The sequence below is a fragment of the Balaenoptera physalus genome (assembly GCF_965194825.1).
Source record: "Balaenoptera physalus genome assembly, chromosome: 5".
Taxonomy (NCBI): Eukaryota; Metazoa; Chordata; class Mammalia; order Artiodactyla; family Balaenopteridae; genus Balaenoptera; species Balaenoptera physalus.
Window position 1 is genome coordinate 57,715,768 of NC_138884.1, and position 14,680 is coordinate 57,730,447.

Below are 14,680 nucleotides of genomic sequence, written 5' to 3' on the forward strand. Positions count from 1 at the left end.
TTGCTGTATGCCAGAAATTGTTCCAGGAGCTAAGGCTGTAACAGTGGGCAAAACAGACAGAAACCCTTGCTCTTCTGGTGCTTAGGGCAGAGGCAGGAAGCAAGCACTAAACATAATTATCAAGTAACTGATGTGTTATGTTAGAAGATGGTGAAGTGCTTTGGAAACCAACAGAGCAAAATAATGCTTGATCCTGTGGCGTGTCAATAATGATGAAAGGGAATAAAAAGGGAAAAAATAAAACAAAAACAAAAAACAAGTAGACAAACCTGACCCATATTTTTTCTTTTTTCAATAATTACTCTCCAGAATTGCCCCCATGTTCAAAAACCTTCAATAGGTCTCAATATATATAAAATAAACCAAATTCCTATAATAATTTTGTGAATTTGGTCCTCACTAGCTTTTATTTTAGCTAAAAGTAATACTTTATTTTTAAGATAATGTTCACTAATTTATTATTAAATCACTATATATTCATTAGTTTATTATAAAGGATGAAAATAATTCAGAAAGTGTGTAAAGGGAAAGGGAAAAGTGAATCTTACCCTGGTTCCCGCCATGTTACTCTCTAAAGGTAACCACTGTTTACAGTGTAGCTTATGAATTTCATATACAGATGGTCCCTGACTTACTATGGTTCAATTTATGATTTTTCTACTTTACAGTGATGTGCAAGTGATACTCATTCAGTAGAAACTGTATTTTGCATAGGTTATTTATGTATTTATGTATTTATTTATTTATTTATGGCTGTGTTGGGTCTTCGTTTCTGTGCGAGGGCTTTCTCTAGTTGCAGCAAGCGGGGGCCACTTTTCATCGCGGTGCGCGGGCCTCTCACTGCCGCGGCCTCTCTTGTTGCGGAGCACAGGCTCCAGACGCGCAGGCTCAGTAGTTGTGGCTCACGGGCCTAGTTGCTCTGCGGCATGTGGGATCTTCCCAGACCAGGGCTCGAACCCGTGTCCCCTGCCTTGGCAGGCAGATTCTCAACCACTGCGCCACCAGGGAAGCCCGAGAAACTGTACTTTGAACTTCTCCTGGACTAGAGACGTGTAGTCATGATGCTGGGCAAGGCAGCAGCCAGAGCTCCCAGTCAGCCACGTGATCACCAAGGTGGATGACTGAGACACTGCTAACCATTCTGTAACCTTACAACCATCCTGTTTTCACTTGCGGTACAGTAGTCGATAAATTACATGAAATATTCAACACTATTACTAAACAGACTTCGTTTTAGATGATTTGACCAACTGTAGGCTAATGTAAGTGTTCTGAGCATGTTTAAGGTGGGCTAAGCTAAGCTAAGTGCAGTAAGTTAGATGTATTAAATGCATTTTCGACTTAACGATATTGTCAACTTGCAATGAATTTATTTTGACGTAACCCCATTGTAAGTCAAAGAAGACCTGTATATACATATTTTTCTTTTTACAGAAATACCACACTATACACACCTCCTCAACCATCTTTTGGCATCTAACAGAGAGACATTAAACTGAGGTGGTTAAGAGCTTGAGGAGTCAGACAAATAGCCTAAAGGAGGAAGTCACTTATTCTCTCTAGGCTTCAGACGTCTCCCTTATGAAGCAAGGATAATAACAGCACTGCCTCCCAGCGCTGCAGAGAGGATTAATGAGATGAGCCACGTGAACTGGTAAACACGGTTCCTGGCTTATGGTAGGATTTCAAAAGTGGTAGCTATTGTTATCTAAAATCATGTATCATGAAGATACTTCCATTTATATCAGATTCTACTCTAACATCTTGGTATGATTCATTTAGCTATTCTTTATCGTTGGTCATTTCCCCCTGCTTTTCTATTCATCCTACTATCCCTGCCGACCTTCTGTAAACTCACCTTTCCCCCAAACACACCGGGCCCACTCTAACCTCAAGGCCCCACACCAGCAACTCAGATTTCCCTCTACCTGGATTGCTCCCCGCTACCTACAGCGCCCATGGACACCTATAAAAGCTGCAGTATACCCTCATGCTTAAGAGCTGGGGCTCTGGAATCAGACTATCTGGCTCTGTCGCTTCCTAGCTGTGTGACTTTAGGCAGGTTATCTAATCTTACTGTGCCTCAGTTTCCTCTTCTGTATGATGATAGTACTTACCACAGAGACTGTTGTGAGGATCAAGTGAGTTCACGCAAGTAAAGGGCTTAAACAGATCCCAGCACATAGTGCGTATTCAATAAAGGTGGGCTCTAATGACTACCCATTCTTTGAGGCCAAGTTCAAATCCTGTCTCCTCTAAGCATTTTCATGCCTCTCATCAATACCCACTCCACCCCTTTGTACCTGCAATCTGGCTTTTAAGAAGTATCCCCCTTACACACCATCGTAAAGCAATTATACTCCAATAAAGATGTTAAAAAAAAAAAGTATCCCCTCTTCCCCCCATTGTCAGAGAACCAAATAAGTAAAATAACAAACTGTAGTGACATCTAAATAATGTGTTATTTTTATGCGACTTTAACATACTGCTTGTGGTTATCACACCTTGTCTTTCAGCGGAGATATTTCTGTCTGTGCCTATTCCCCGTCCATAGTCCCACCCCATCCCCAGCTTGGCTGTGAGCTCTGAAGATAGGAACCTAGACTCCATCTTTACTTACCCCAGAATGCCTCCCCAGAGCTTTGTGCGCAGGACCTCCTCGTATTGGTTCACTCATGCAACAAAGATTCACTGAGCATCTACTGTGTGTCAGCTAAAAGCTGAGGGGACAACGACGAACACCACAGATACAACAGTCCCGTTTAAATTCCAGTTTGTAGAATTGAATCCCCTCTGTATTGTTTGCCAACGTTTTCAATAAGATGAGAACGAAATGAGACCTAGGAAATGACCAATTTCTTACATAAAAAAGGAAGTCAAGAAAAGCTCATTTGTGTAGTTTATATCATGTTCTTCTCATGACTGATTTAATGCGAAAGCAAATGTTACGAGGAAGAATGGCATGAAGAGTTTCGTTGTTCACTGTTCTGATAAACTATTTCCATAACACTTTGTATTTACAGAGTTTCTCGTAATCTCTTCACTTTGTACAGAACTTTGAGGCTTAAAATGCTTACTTTTAACAAGTCAGGAAATTCCCTGGCAGTCCAGTGGTTAGGACTCGGCGCTTTCACTTACGGGGCCCCAGGTTTGATCCCTGGTCGGGGAACTAAGATTCCACGAGCCACGCAGCGTGGCCGAAAAATAAAAACAATTATTTATAAATAAAACCGAAAAAAGTGGGGGCTGGGATGATTTTTTGGTATGGTATTTATTTACCAACCATCAGTTGGGCACCTGCTCTACGAATTGATTCTCAGGTCTCTCCAAACTCTCTCTGATTGATTCATGCTGTCTTCAGGTTTTAATTCCTACCGGAGATGACTTTTAGACCTTTCCTCTAACACTAAGCCCTTACCCTGTATTTTCAGTTTCTTTTTTCCTCTTCCTCCTTTTTCCTCCAAAGACCCCTCCTCCATCATGAAACTTCTCCTTATCAACCCAGATTGAATCTCTCTCTTTCTCCTCTAAACCATTTCTACCTGCCTGGAGACAAGCCACAGCACTTACCTTTGTCATGGGTATTTCTGACCATGCCCTATCCCCTCTTCTAGGTTTTAAACTCCTAGAGGTCAGAAACTCTTTCATCCCAAGTATCTTTTGAGCATCTACCATGTGTCAGGTGCTGTTCTAGGACTGCTGAAAAGTCAAGGAAGGGAACAAACTTTATGTTCTCCTTTCTTGGAGTTTACATTCTAGTATGTTCTTAGTATATTTCATACCTTTGTATTAAAATACTTGCACATTCACAGAGACAGTTCAGAGAACATATAGTGATCCAAACAAGGCTCGGTTCTTTCTGTTCTTTGGGTGTTTCAATTCATCCATAAACACAACTCTCCCTGGGAGGCCAGGCAATTTCTAGTGAATCATAGGAGTCCTAGGAGGTCTGCTTGGTGCTAGGATTTACCCAGGGGTTCTACCCAATAGGCCCAAGTGAGCTTTGAATTGAGCCAGTTGGGCACAAAGTGTAGACCCCTCATCTAACTCCTTTCAGCTAGCCACATTAAGGGCTGCCATATTAGTCTGTGGGTTACCTGGGACCCCCACGTTGCCCTCCTCCTCCTCTGCTGCTGGCCCTTCTGCTGCCTTCCTATTTGGCAGCATCAGTGTCAGTGGGTATTCTACCTGTTGGTAACTCAGATAGTACACCTGGTTGCCAAGAAAGTTGGAGCTATTGGCTAAAACAGGGCTGTGAATTACCATAATCTATATTGTTGTCTCCATTTACTATCACAAATGAGAAACTGAGATATTGAGATGCATTTGCTGATGCAGTGGTAACACAATTGAGTTCAATCTATTGAGGCTAGCTAAATGCATAAATCTTTTGTTTTCTTAAATCTATGAACCAATCAAGATTCATGAATTTCTTTATTATTATTATTATTTTGGCTGCATTGGGTCTTCATTGCTGCACGCAGGCTTTCTCTAGTTGCGGCGTGCAGGGGCTACTCTTCGTTGCAATGCGTGGGCTTCTCATTGTGGTGGCTTCTCTTGTTGCGGAGCGTTATCTCTAGGCATGCAGGCTTCAGTAGTTGTGGCACACGGGCTCAGTAGTTGTGGCTCACGGGCTCTAGAGTGCAGTCTCAGTAGTTGTGGCACACGGGCTTAGTTGCTCCGCAGCATGTGGGATCTTCCCGGACCAGGACTCGAACCCGTGTCCCCTGCATTGGCAGGTGGATTCTTAACCACTGCACTACCAGGGAAGCCCTGCTTAAATCTTAAGTTTATGTCGATTGTGCACACTGTTTATCTAAAATCATTATTATAACTATTTTTAAAAATTCGTATTTACAAAAGATTTAACAATAATTCTCCTGAACGATTCATCAAAGAGGATTATACCTCTAACCTCAAGCTCTGCTGATACTGTCCGTCAATAAGACTCAGTGAAAAATGAAGCTTAGTGTTTTAAACCTTTGGACCAATACTTGAGCAGCTAAAGAGGTCACTGGCGTTGTTTGTCCAATTTCACCTGCAGAGAATTTACTCATTCCAAGAATGTGATTGTCCACAGGTTAAATGACTTCAGATAATGCACCATGTACAACTGGGTGGGAAATCCCTAAGCTAACAAACTAGGGAGAAGGCGATTATACACCTGGAAAATAGCACACTTCTTCCCTTCTCAAATCGTAAATGCATCCACACCTGTAGGATTAAATTGATTTTGCTCTTACGACCATGTGAGGGGTTGGTTTTTGAATCATTTATAGTCTTTCACATTGTGGGACATTTACCACCTAACATAGTGCCTGCACATAATTAGTGATTGATAAACATGTGTTGAGCAAATCTGGGGAAGCTGACTTTAAAGAAATACAATACTGGGTGATACATGCCGTGATAGAAATATATTCAAAATACAGGTATAGGCAAAAAATAGGTAAAGGGGAGAGTTGTCTGTCCGTGTCAGCAGCTGAATGAGGCATGTGAAGGGGCAAGAAGTCAGGCCCATCTCCTCCCTTCTCTCTTTTTTTTTTATAAATTTATTTATTTATTTTTAAATTTTTATTTATTTGTTTATTTATTTATTTATGGCTGTGTTGGGTCTTCGTTTCTGTGCGAGGGCTTTCCCTAGTTGTAGCAAGCGGGGGCCACTCTTCATCGCGGTGCGCAGGCCTCTCACTATCGCGGCCTCTCTTGTTGCGGAGCACAGGCTCCAGACGTGCAGGCTCAGTAGTTGTGGCTCACGGGCCCAGCTGCTCTGCGGCATGTGGGATCATGGGCTCAAACCCATGTCCCCTGCATTGGCAGGCAGATTCTCAACCACTGCGCCACCAGGGAAGCCCTCCTGCCTTCTCTCTTAACCCTGGTAGCCCAATCTAAATGCGGAAGCACAAAGCTGCCATTGGGACGGGTCCTGTGTTCTGCTTCTCCAGGCTTGTGCCCTCCAAAACCAAATGCCTCGACTCTCTGCCCCCCAGTCCTGTCCTTCACCTGTCCTTCACCTTATCACACAGCATCAGCTGCAGCATCACCGCAATCAGAAGCACGTCATGGGCAGCAACCTAGCGACCGTGTTGCAACTTCGATGAGATCAGGTCACGCTCCTCCGCATGACCCTCATCTCCGCACTCAGAACGGAAACCAAAGTTCTCCCTGTGCACCACAGACCCTGCTGGATTTGGCCCCCGCACCTTTCCACTTCCTCCTGCTCTCCTCCTTGCTTACTCAACACCAGCCCTCGGTCTCCTGGTGGCATGTGGAGTTTGTCAGGCGCGCTCCCGCCTCAAGCAGGCCCTTGTACCTGCTGTTCCCTCAGCCTGGGATGCTTTTCCCTCAGGTAATCACTCGCCCTTCTCCCTCACCTTCTCCAGGTCTTTACACAAATTCAGCTTCTGAAGAAGGCCTTTCCTGACCACCCCTCTAGAATTACAACCTCTTCTCTTCGTTCCCATCTTTCCTTTTTTTCTTTAGCACTTCAATCATGATCTAACTCACAATACTTTTTACTTACGTGTCTTGTTTATCACCTGTCTCCCCAACAGAATGTCAGCCCCATGGGGGCAGGGACTTGGGTCTGTTTTGTTCGCTGCTGTGTCCCCAGTGCTCAGGACAGCGGACAGCATGGGGCGTAGAGCTTGCTCAATATTTATTGTATGAGCGAACGAGTCCTCATCATCATTGCTAACAGTTGTCGAGTGCCTTCTGTGTTTCAGTAACTTTACTGCATCATCTTAAAAGTCACAAAGCCTCTGTAAGATATTATAATCTCCTTTTTCTAAACAGTAAGGCTCAGAGGGGTCAAATGACCTGCTCAGGGTTGCAAAGTCAGTAAAACAGCAGAGCTGAGGCTGCAAGTCAGAGGCCACGCTCGCCAGCCTGCCGCCTTGAGAATCCCCCAGGTCTTTGTCCCCACACTAACACTTCTTCACTTGTAGGCCTGATCCTTCACGTGCCCAGGAAACCTGACACCCAACACGCCTGCCTTCTGACCCTCCCCTTTCAGGGATCCGAAGAACTCCGGAGCTATTACATGAGCTCACAGGTTCAACAGAATTCACAGCTTACACATGAGAAAGAGTTGGCATTTCAGTGTCACTGGGACAAGGAGAAGACCTGGCCAAGTAAAACTGAACATGGAATGGTTTCCATTTATAATTCTATCTGGAGTTTTAATTAAAATCAAACTCATCCTGTAGACATCTACCACAATTGAATTTCACCTGCGTTCTAACGTCTGAATTCTTGAGTGATTGCTTTTCCTTTCCTGACTACTTTCATTCCTGGATGATCCCAAGGGAGGAGTATGGGGAGGAAAAGGTAATTCAATAACTCACAGTCAATCCAACGAAACATACAATTTGTTTGCTGTTTTGTGCGATTGGTGATTTGAGGAGAGATACACTCTCCATAACTGCAAAAATTATATTAAAGGAATAAGAAAATACAGAAAGAATAAAAAAATAAGTAGATAAAGAAATCTATGGGACTTCCCTGGCAGTTCAGTGGTTAAGACTCCATGCTCCCAATGCAGGGGGCATGGGTTCAATCCCTGGCTGGGGAACTAAGATCCTGCATGCTGCGCGGTACGGCCTGAAAACAACAACAACAACAAAGAAATCTATTAAAAATCTTTCAAACAAAGCTGTTGGAGAGCTGCTGCTTTTTTATTCACTTGGAATTATCGTTACAACCTGGTGGGCATTCTTGGTTTTAAGCTGTACATAAAGTAGGGACAATGAAATAAAGTGAAATTAATAAAAGTTCCTCTAAGGAACTATATCTGGCTGTCGGGTCCTATGAAATGAACAAGCATTCCTTGGACCCCAAAACTAATCGCTGGACTTTAAACAAAACAGAGAGACATCCCTACGAGTTGCACTGAGTGACATGAGGATACAGGTATGATGCCTCCCTTTCTCATCACCTGCTTCTTGTCTAACCCCAAATCGTTAGGTTATACTGTTGAAGACTCCTTTTTCAGATCATAAATGATGTGTATTGTAGTGGAAGAAAAAACACTGGGTTAAGAGTCAGGAATCCTGTGCCCTAATCCAGACTCTGGCCCTTTTTATCTGTAGGGTCCCGGATGAGTCTCTCATCCATAACATGACCTGTTGGTCATCTATTCCCACTTAAGATGACCAGCAAGGAAAATTCCACAGTTTTATTTTAAACTGGAATACATATACAACAGTTACTATTTAAAATTATATAGTCACTTTCTTTTGTTATTTTCTAAATAGGAGGTATATTATTTCTTTTTTTAAATAAATAAATTTATTTATTTTATTTATTTAATTTTGGCTGTGTTGGGTCTTCATTGATGCTTGTGGGCTTTCTCTAGTTGCGGCAAGCGGGGGCTACTCTTCGTTGTGGTGCGCAGGCTTCTCATTGCGGTGGCTTCTCTTATCGCAGAGCACAGGCTCTAGGCACGCGGGCTTCAGTAGTTGCGGCTCGCGGGCTCTAGAGCGCAGGCTCAGTAGCTGTGGTGCACGGGCTTAGTTGCTCCACGGCATGTGGGATCTTCCCAGACCAGGGCTCGAACCCGTGTCCCCTGCATTGGCAGGTGGATTCTTAACCACTGTGCCAGCAGGCAAGTTCCAGGAGGTATATTATTTCTTTTCTGAGGCTCATAACCTGGATGGAAAGCCCAAGAACAGAGGTGGAAGCAGTGTGGTGTGTAAAAAGTGGGGGCTCGAGAGCCAGACCACGTGGGTAAGAATCTCACTTCCAATACTGAGTGTTCTTGGGCAAAATATGCATCATGTCTGAGCATCCATCTCTTTTTTTTTTTTTAATTTATTATTTTTTTGGCTGTGCTGGGTCTTTGTTGCGCGTGGGCTTCCTTTTTAGCTGCTGTGAGCGGGGACTACTCTTTGTCGCGGTGCTCGGGCTTCTCATTGCGGTGGCTTCTCCTTGCAGAGCACGGGATCTAGGTCTGCGGGCTTCAGTAGTTGTGGCTCGCAAGCTCTAGAGTGCAGGCTCAGTAATTGTGGCGCACGGGCTTAGCTGCTCTGCGGCATGTGGGATCTTCCCAGACCAGGGCTCGAACCCATGTCCCCTGCATTGGCAGGTGGATTCTCAACCACTGCACCACCAAGGAAGCCCACATCCATCTCTTTAGCCTCAATATGGGAACAAGAAGACTAACCACACAGAGTTAGTGTGAGGATTACATGAACTAACACATTGAAGTTTCCTTACACATAGCAAGGGCTCCATAAAAGTGTTTCCTGAATTACGGGGTTTTGTGGTTTTATTTAATAAGTTTAATACTTTTCCGACTGTTTTCCACCACAAGAATGTGGTGGCAACTGCAGAGACCAAGGGGAAGAAATTTGCTTGGAGGAGGAAACAGGATTTACTTAAAGTCAAAGAACAGGAGTTAACTTGATTTATAAGTGAAACAGGAGATAGTCTTTCCTTTGGAGGGAAGCTTTTATTTCAGAGAGTGGTCCCAGGGCAGGAAGTTACCCAGTGACACCTTATGGACCATCCAAATGAGCTGCAGCCCCTGAAAACCTAGACATGCCCACAATTCTTGATTTACTGCTCCCTGGGCAGAAGGATCTGATCTCAAAGGTAGGATAAAAGTCAAGCTTCACTGAAGCCACCTCAGCCACTCAACAAATCATTATCTTGCCGTTGTGGAGGTCAGAAGTCTAAATCACGTCTCACTGGGCTAACACCAAGGTGTTATCGTAGCTGTGTTCTTTCGGGGGCTTGAGGGACGAATCCATTCTCTTGCCTTTTCTAGCTTTTAAAGGCTGCCTGGTGGCTCGTGCCCTCTTTCCTCTATCTTCCAAAGCCAGAGATGGCCAGTCCCATGCTACCTCGCCCTGACACTGACTCTCCTGCCTCCCTCTTTCCTTTATGAGGACCCTTGTGATTACATTGGGCCCACCCAGATAACCTAGGAGAATCTCTCCAATCTCAAGGCCAGCTGAATTAGTAACCTTAATTCCACTTGCAATCTTAATTCCCTTTGCTATGTAATATATTCCTTGGTTTAAGATGTAGACAACTTTGGGTTGGGGGCATCATTCTACCTATCATAACCACTAACTAGCTGTGTGATGATAGGCAAAGTTATTCCTTTCCTCTAAACCTCAGTTTACTTTCCGGAAAAACAGGGAAGGTGATGATCATAGCACCTACCCCTGGGGATTACTGAGAGAATGAAAGTAAATTATGATAATGAATGAAAAGCTTAGCACAATACCTGACGTGGAATAAACGATCAATAAATGTTAGCCTTTATCATCACCATCATCATCATCATCATCATCGTCATTTACAGGGGGAAGTAGGTAAAGAGGTTATACACACTCAGTCCTCCACCCCTTATTGCATGCAATAGAATGAGCATCACCATAGAGGCCTGGACCCCTGCCTTTCCCCCATCCTCCCTTTGCCCACCCCTGTTTGGGACACTGAAGTAGGGGAAAGCCCAGCAAACACGATTGATAGACAAGGGACCACTGCACTCCAAGTTGAGCCCTTGAGCTCCTGGTGTCTGAACTCTCTAAGTCAGCTCTCATGTCTTAGAAAGAGACATGTGAGGTTGTTCTAGCCCCACACCAGTTTCTCAGAGTCCCCTGAGTACGTGGAGGACCCCTGGGAACCCCTAGGCTGTAACATGAGCAAAACTCTCCCGTTCCTGGGGGGGGGGGGTGTCTATGTGCCTGTGTGTGCCCACCGTGCAAATCCCTGCCTTCTCAGAAAGTATGCTCCTATGGTTTTCCCTCTCAGTGGAGTCCCTGAGCCCCTTCAGTCATTCTGTGCCAAATCCCAGTGAACTCCACTGAGCTTCAAAAAGGGGAGGCGCCTGTAGAGAGAACAAGAGGCCAAGGCTAACTGGACCCCAGCGAGGCCTCAATCCCCTGTTTCTGCTCCATTCAGATCAAAGACTTGGGCAAGTACTTTCTTTAAATCTACAGGCGTTTATTTATATTTTATTCCATTCCTCAAATAATTTCAGGCATCTTAGTTAGCATGGTTATTCCATGTTCCTAAGGAAGATCCTTTCAATTGCCCCATTTGCTTACATTCAAGTTATAGTGTTTCCATTCATTAGACTGATTCTGCTGTATTTATTCATGGAAATATACCATATTATGTATGATATACATATCTGTATAGAACATCTATTAAAATGCACATATACAGAGAATATATATATAAACCACTTTTCAAAAATGAAAGGAGAACTTCTTTTCATTAGTGACATCAATGGAAAGCTAGGATCTTAGGAAAATAAATAAAATCTACACATCACATGTGTGTTTCATGTATTTCATAAGTATTCAGAGGAAGTTCACTTCTTGTTATCAGTAAAATAGGAATGGGAATCACAAGCCAACAAGCATATATACATGGACACACTTATGAAACATACATGCTTTATCTCATTTTCGATAACAATTTCCAACTCTTCCTTTATCAAATTTATATCGAACTTTCTGACATACTCAAATGATCAGGCTTTAGTTTCATCTTCTCTTTTTTTTCTACTCTTGGGTCTGGAAGAAAGTCTAGTGGTCAAAAACTAAAATCAGGGGCAGCAAGAAGAAAAATGACAGATGTCTAGATGTTTCGAATGTTTGAGCATCCACTCCTACAAAAAGTGCCTTAGCTGTCAGATCTCTAGCACTTAGTAAAGATGCCTTAGTTCCACTGTTCTAGGATGAGTTTCATGGGTGCCTAATGGTTCAGTCTTAGGCCAGATATCCTTCTGCTTCCTAAGGAAAAGTCCACCTGAGCCAGAGAAAACAGTATGACATTCATTTGAACCTCATGAACTTTGTTTCCCAAAGATTCCTCTAGGTTTTTAGATTTATGATATTAAGAAAGCTTTAGCAAAAATAAATAAATAAAAAGTTAATAAAAATAAAGAAAGCTTAACTTGCAACAAGCAGAACGGTAGGGTGACAAGGGTGGCTATTCTTATTACTATTATCTTGGCTCTGCAAAAGAATTCTCAGGGTTGGCTGAGCTAGAAGGACACCGGGTAACAAAACTCACACAAGCTCACCTCCTATACAAAGATAATAATAGTATTCTATTAGTCACCGTTTTGAACTACCAACATTTTCAAGCTGCATGACACTCCGAGGCCAGAATGATACCTGGAAAGGAACTGGCCAAAGGATTTCTTCACTCAGGAGTTCTGAACAATGATTTATTTACTTATCTTCTACCAGAGCCATATAGTGATTAAGCTCTGGAACCATACTGCCTGGGTTCAAATCCTGCCCCCATGCTTGGAAGCTATGTGACCTTCAACAAGTTATTTGACCTCTCTGTGCCTGTCTCCCTGTCTGTGAGATAAGGTTAATAATACCCTTCATGGGATGGTTGTGAGGATTAAGTTAATGCATGTAAAGTGTTTAGAAAAATGTCATTCAGTAAATACCCAGTAATTGTTAGTTTCTCTCAGTACTTTATATTCTCTTCTGAAAATTAGGAATACTAATATCTCTTTCATATACCTCACAGGTTATTTCAAAGGTTAGGATTAGAAAAGTGTTATGAAACACTTTGAGACACATAAAGTAAATTATTAGAGTGCCTCTACACCAATCTGGAAGTTGGCTGGATAACTTCCACCATCCCTAGAAGAAGGCTTCTGATTAGAAGCCGGACACTAGAACTGCTAAAAGCTGGAAATAAAACAGAAGAAGCAACATCAGCAGAAAGGCAAAAGAATGAAAACAGAAGGAAAAGAACATCTTTGGTCTGCCTACTATCTGTTAGGAGCTTGACACGTATAATATCATTTAATTCTCACCAACACTTATGAGGTAGGTATTTTGTTGACAACAAAACTAAGACCCAGAAGATTAAATAAGCTGCCCAAGGTCACAAAGTTATAAATAGCAGAGCCAAAATCAAAACCCAGATCTGTCCAAAGCCAAAACCCATCACACATTCGCCCACCCAACTATAAAACAAGCAGCACCCTACCCTTTCAAAAAAATAAAGCCGTCGTTGTGTTCGTGTAACTAAACAACAGAGAAGGCCAATGTGATATCAGTGATCAAGGAAAGTTACATACTGGTCACTATAGTTCTCCACTTGACTAGTGAGCAACAGATTCTGGGGAAACACCTTGAAAGGACCCCATCATACAACAGCTGGAACACTGCAGCCCTCCTAAGAGTTAGCTCTGCCGTGCTTGGCTGCATCCACAGAGGTGGCCAAATGAATAGATAAAGGTGCCAGAAAAAGTATAAATATGTGTTGCATGAATGAATAAATGAATGAAGGAAAAGTACAATTGTCCCTTAACACTTAAGGATACTTTGTCCTTCACAAATACCCTAATTCCAGTACAGTCTTTCTAACCCCACCACAGCCAACCCCAGATTTGAACTGCCTGCCACCAGATTCCCACCTGCTATGATGCTTCCTTGTTGCCGTCATCTGCAAACCCTCAGGTCCCTCCTCCTCATTCCCTGAAGATCTTCAGCCCTGGCTCACTGTCAGCCTCTCACCAACATTACTGCTACCAGAACACACAACGCCCATAACCTCAGACGATCCTCTGTCCTCCTTAACTCTTTCCTCCAAGCCATCGTGGCTACTCGCTTCCACGGTCAGACCCTAGCTGTGTCATTACCTATGTGCAAACCCTCCATAGTCCCAATTTCAAGCATCCCACTCTCTGACCACCTCTTCCTATCTTTTATTTTTTTTGTAACAGCTTTATTGACATGTAATTCATATACTATAAAATTCAGTCTTTTAAAGTGATCAATTCAATGTAGTGTATTCAAAGAGTTGCACAGCTATTACCACAATCAACTTTAGAATATTTTAATCACCTCCCCCCAAAAGATACCATACCTATTAGCCTTCACCACCACCACCCCCAATTCCCCAATTCTCCCATTGGTCCCAGTCTAGGCAACCACCAATCTACTTGGTGTCTCTATTTATTTGTGTATTTTGAATATTTCATATCATACAATACATGGTCTTTTGTGCCTAGTTCCTTTCACTTAGCATGTTTTCAAGGTTTATCCAAATTGTAGCAGAATGAAGTATCAGAACTTCATTCCTTTTTATTGCCAAATAATACTCTATTTATCTATTCACCAGTTGATAGACATTTGGGTTATTTCCACTTTAGGGCTATTATGAATAATGCTGCAATAAACATTTGTGTAAAACTTTTTATGTGATGTGTGCATTCATTTCTCTTGGGTCTGTGCCTAGGAGTGGAATTGCTGGGTGATATGGTAACCTATGTTTAACATTTTGAGGAACTGCCAGACTGTTTTCCAAAGTCACTGCACTATTTTATAATCCCATCAGCTGTGAATGAGGGTTCCAACTTTTCTACATCCTCCTCAACACTTATTGTTTGTCTCTGTTATTACAGACATCCAGGTGGGTATGAAATGATATCTCGTGTGGTTTCGATTTGCATTCCCTCTCCTCTCTTTTCAGTTCATTTGTTCTGATACTCTGACTCCAGCAGTTTTTTGATTCCATTCATTGTTCCTATGGCTCTTTCACTGTTTCTCACCCATTTCAAGGAAGTACTCACTTCCTTCCTTATCCATCTTAATGTCCATGGACTATCATTATAGTCAGTCATTTTCATAAACCATCAACTCTTTTGCTCTTCTCTTTCTTCCTCATACTCACCTGGCAAAACCCC

At 42.8% G+C, this 14,680-nt stretch overlaps 1 protein-coding gene across 4 annotated transcripts in view; it reads right to left on the reverse strand.

Moving 5' to 3' along the window:
* Positions 1-14,680, reverse strand: part of SHROOM3 (shroom family member 3) — a 311,421-nt gene that overhangs the window by 196,851 nt on the left and 99,890 nt on the right. The gene's annotated exons all lie outside the window — the stretch shown is intronic.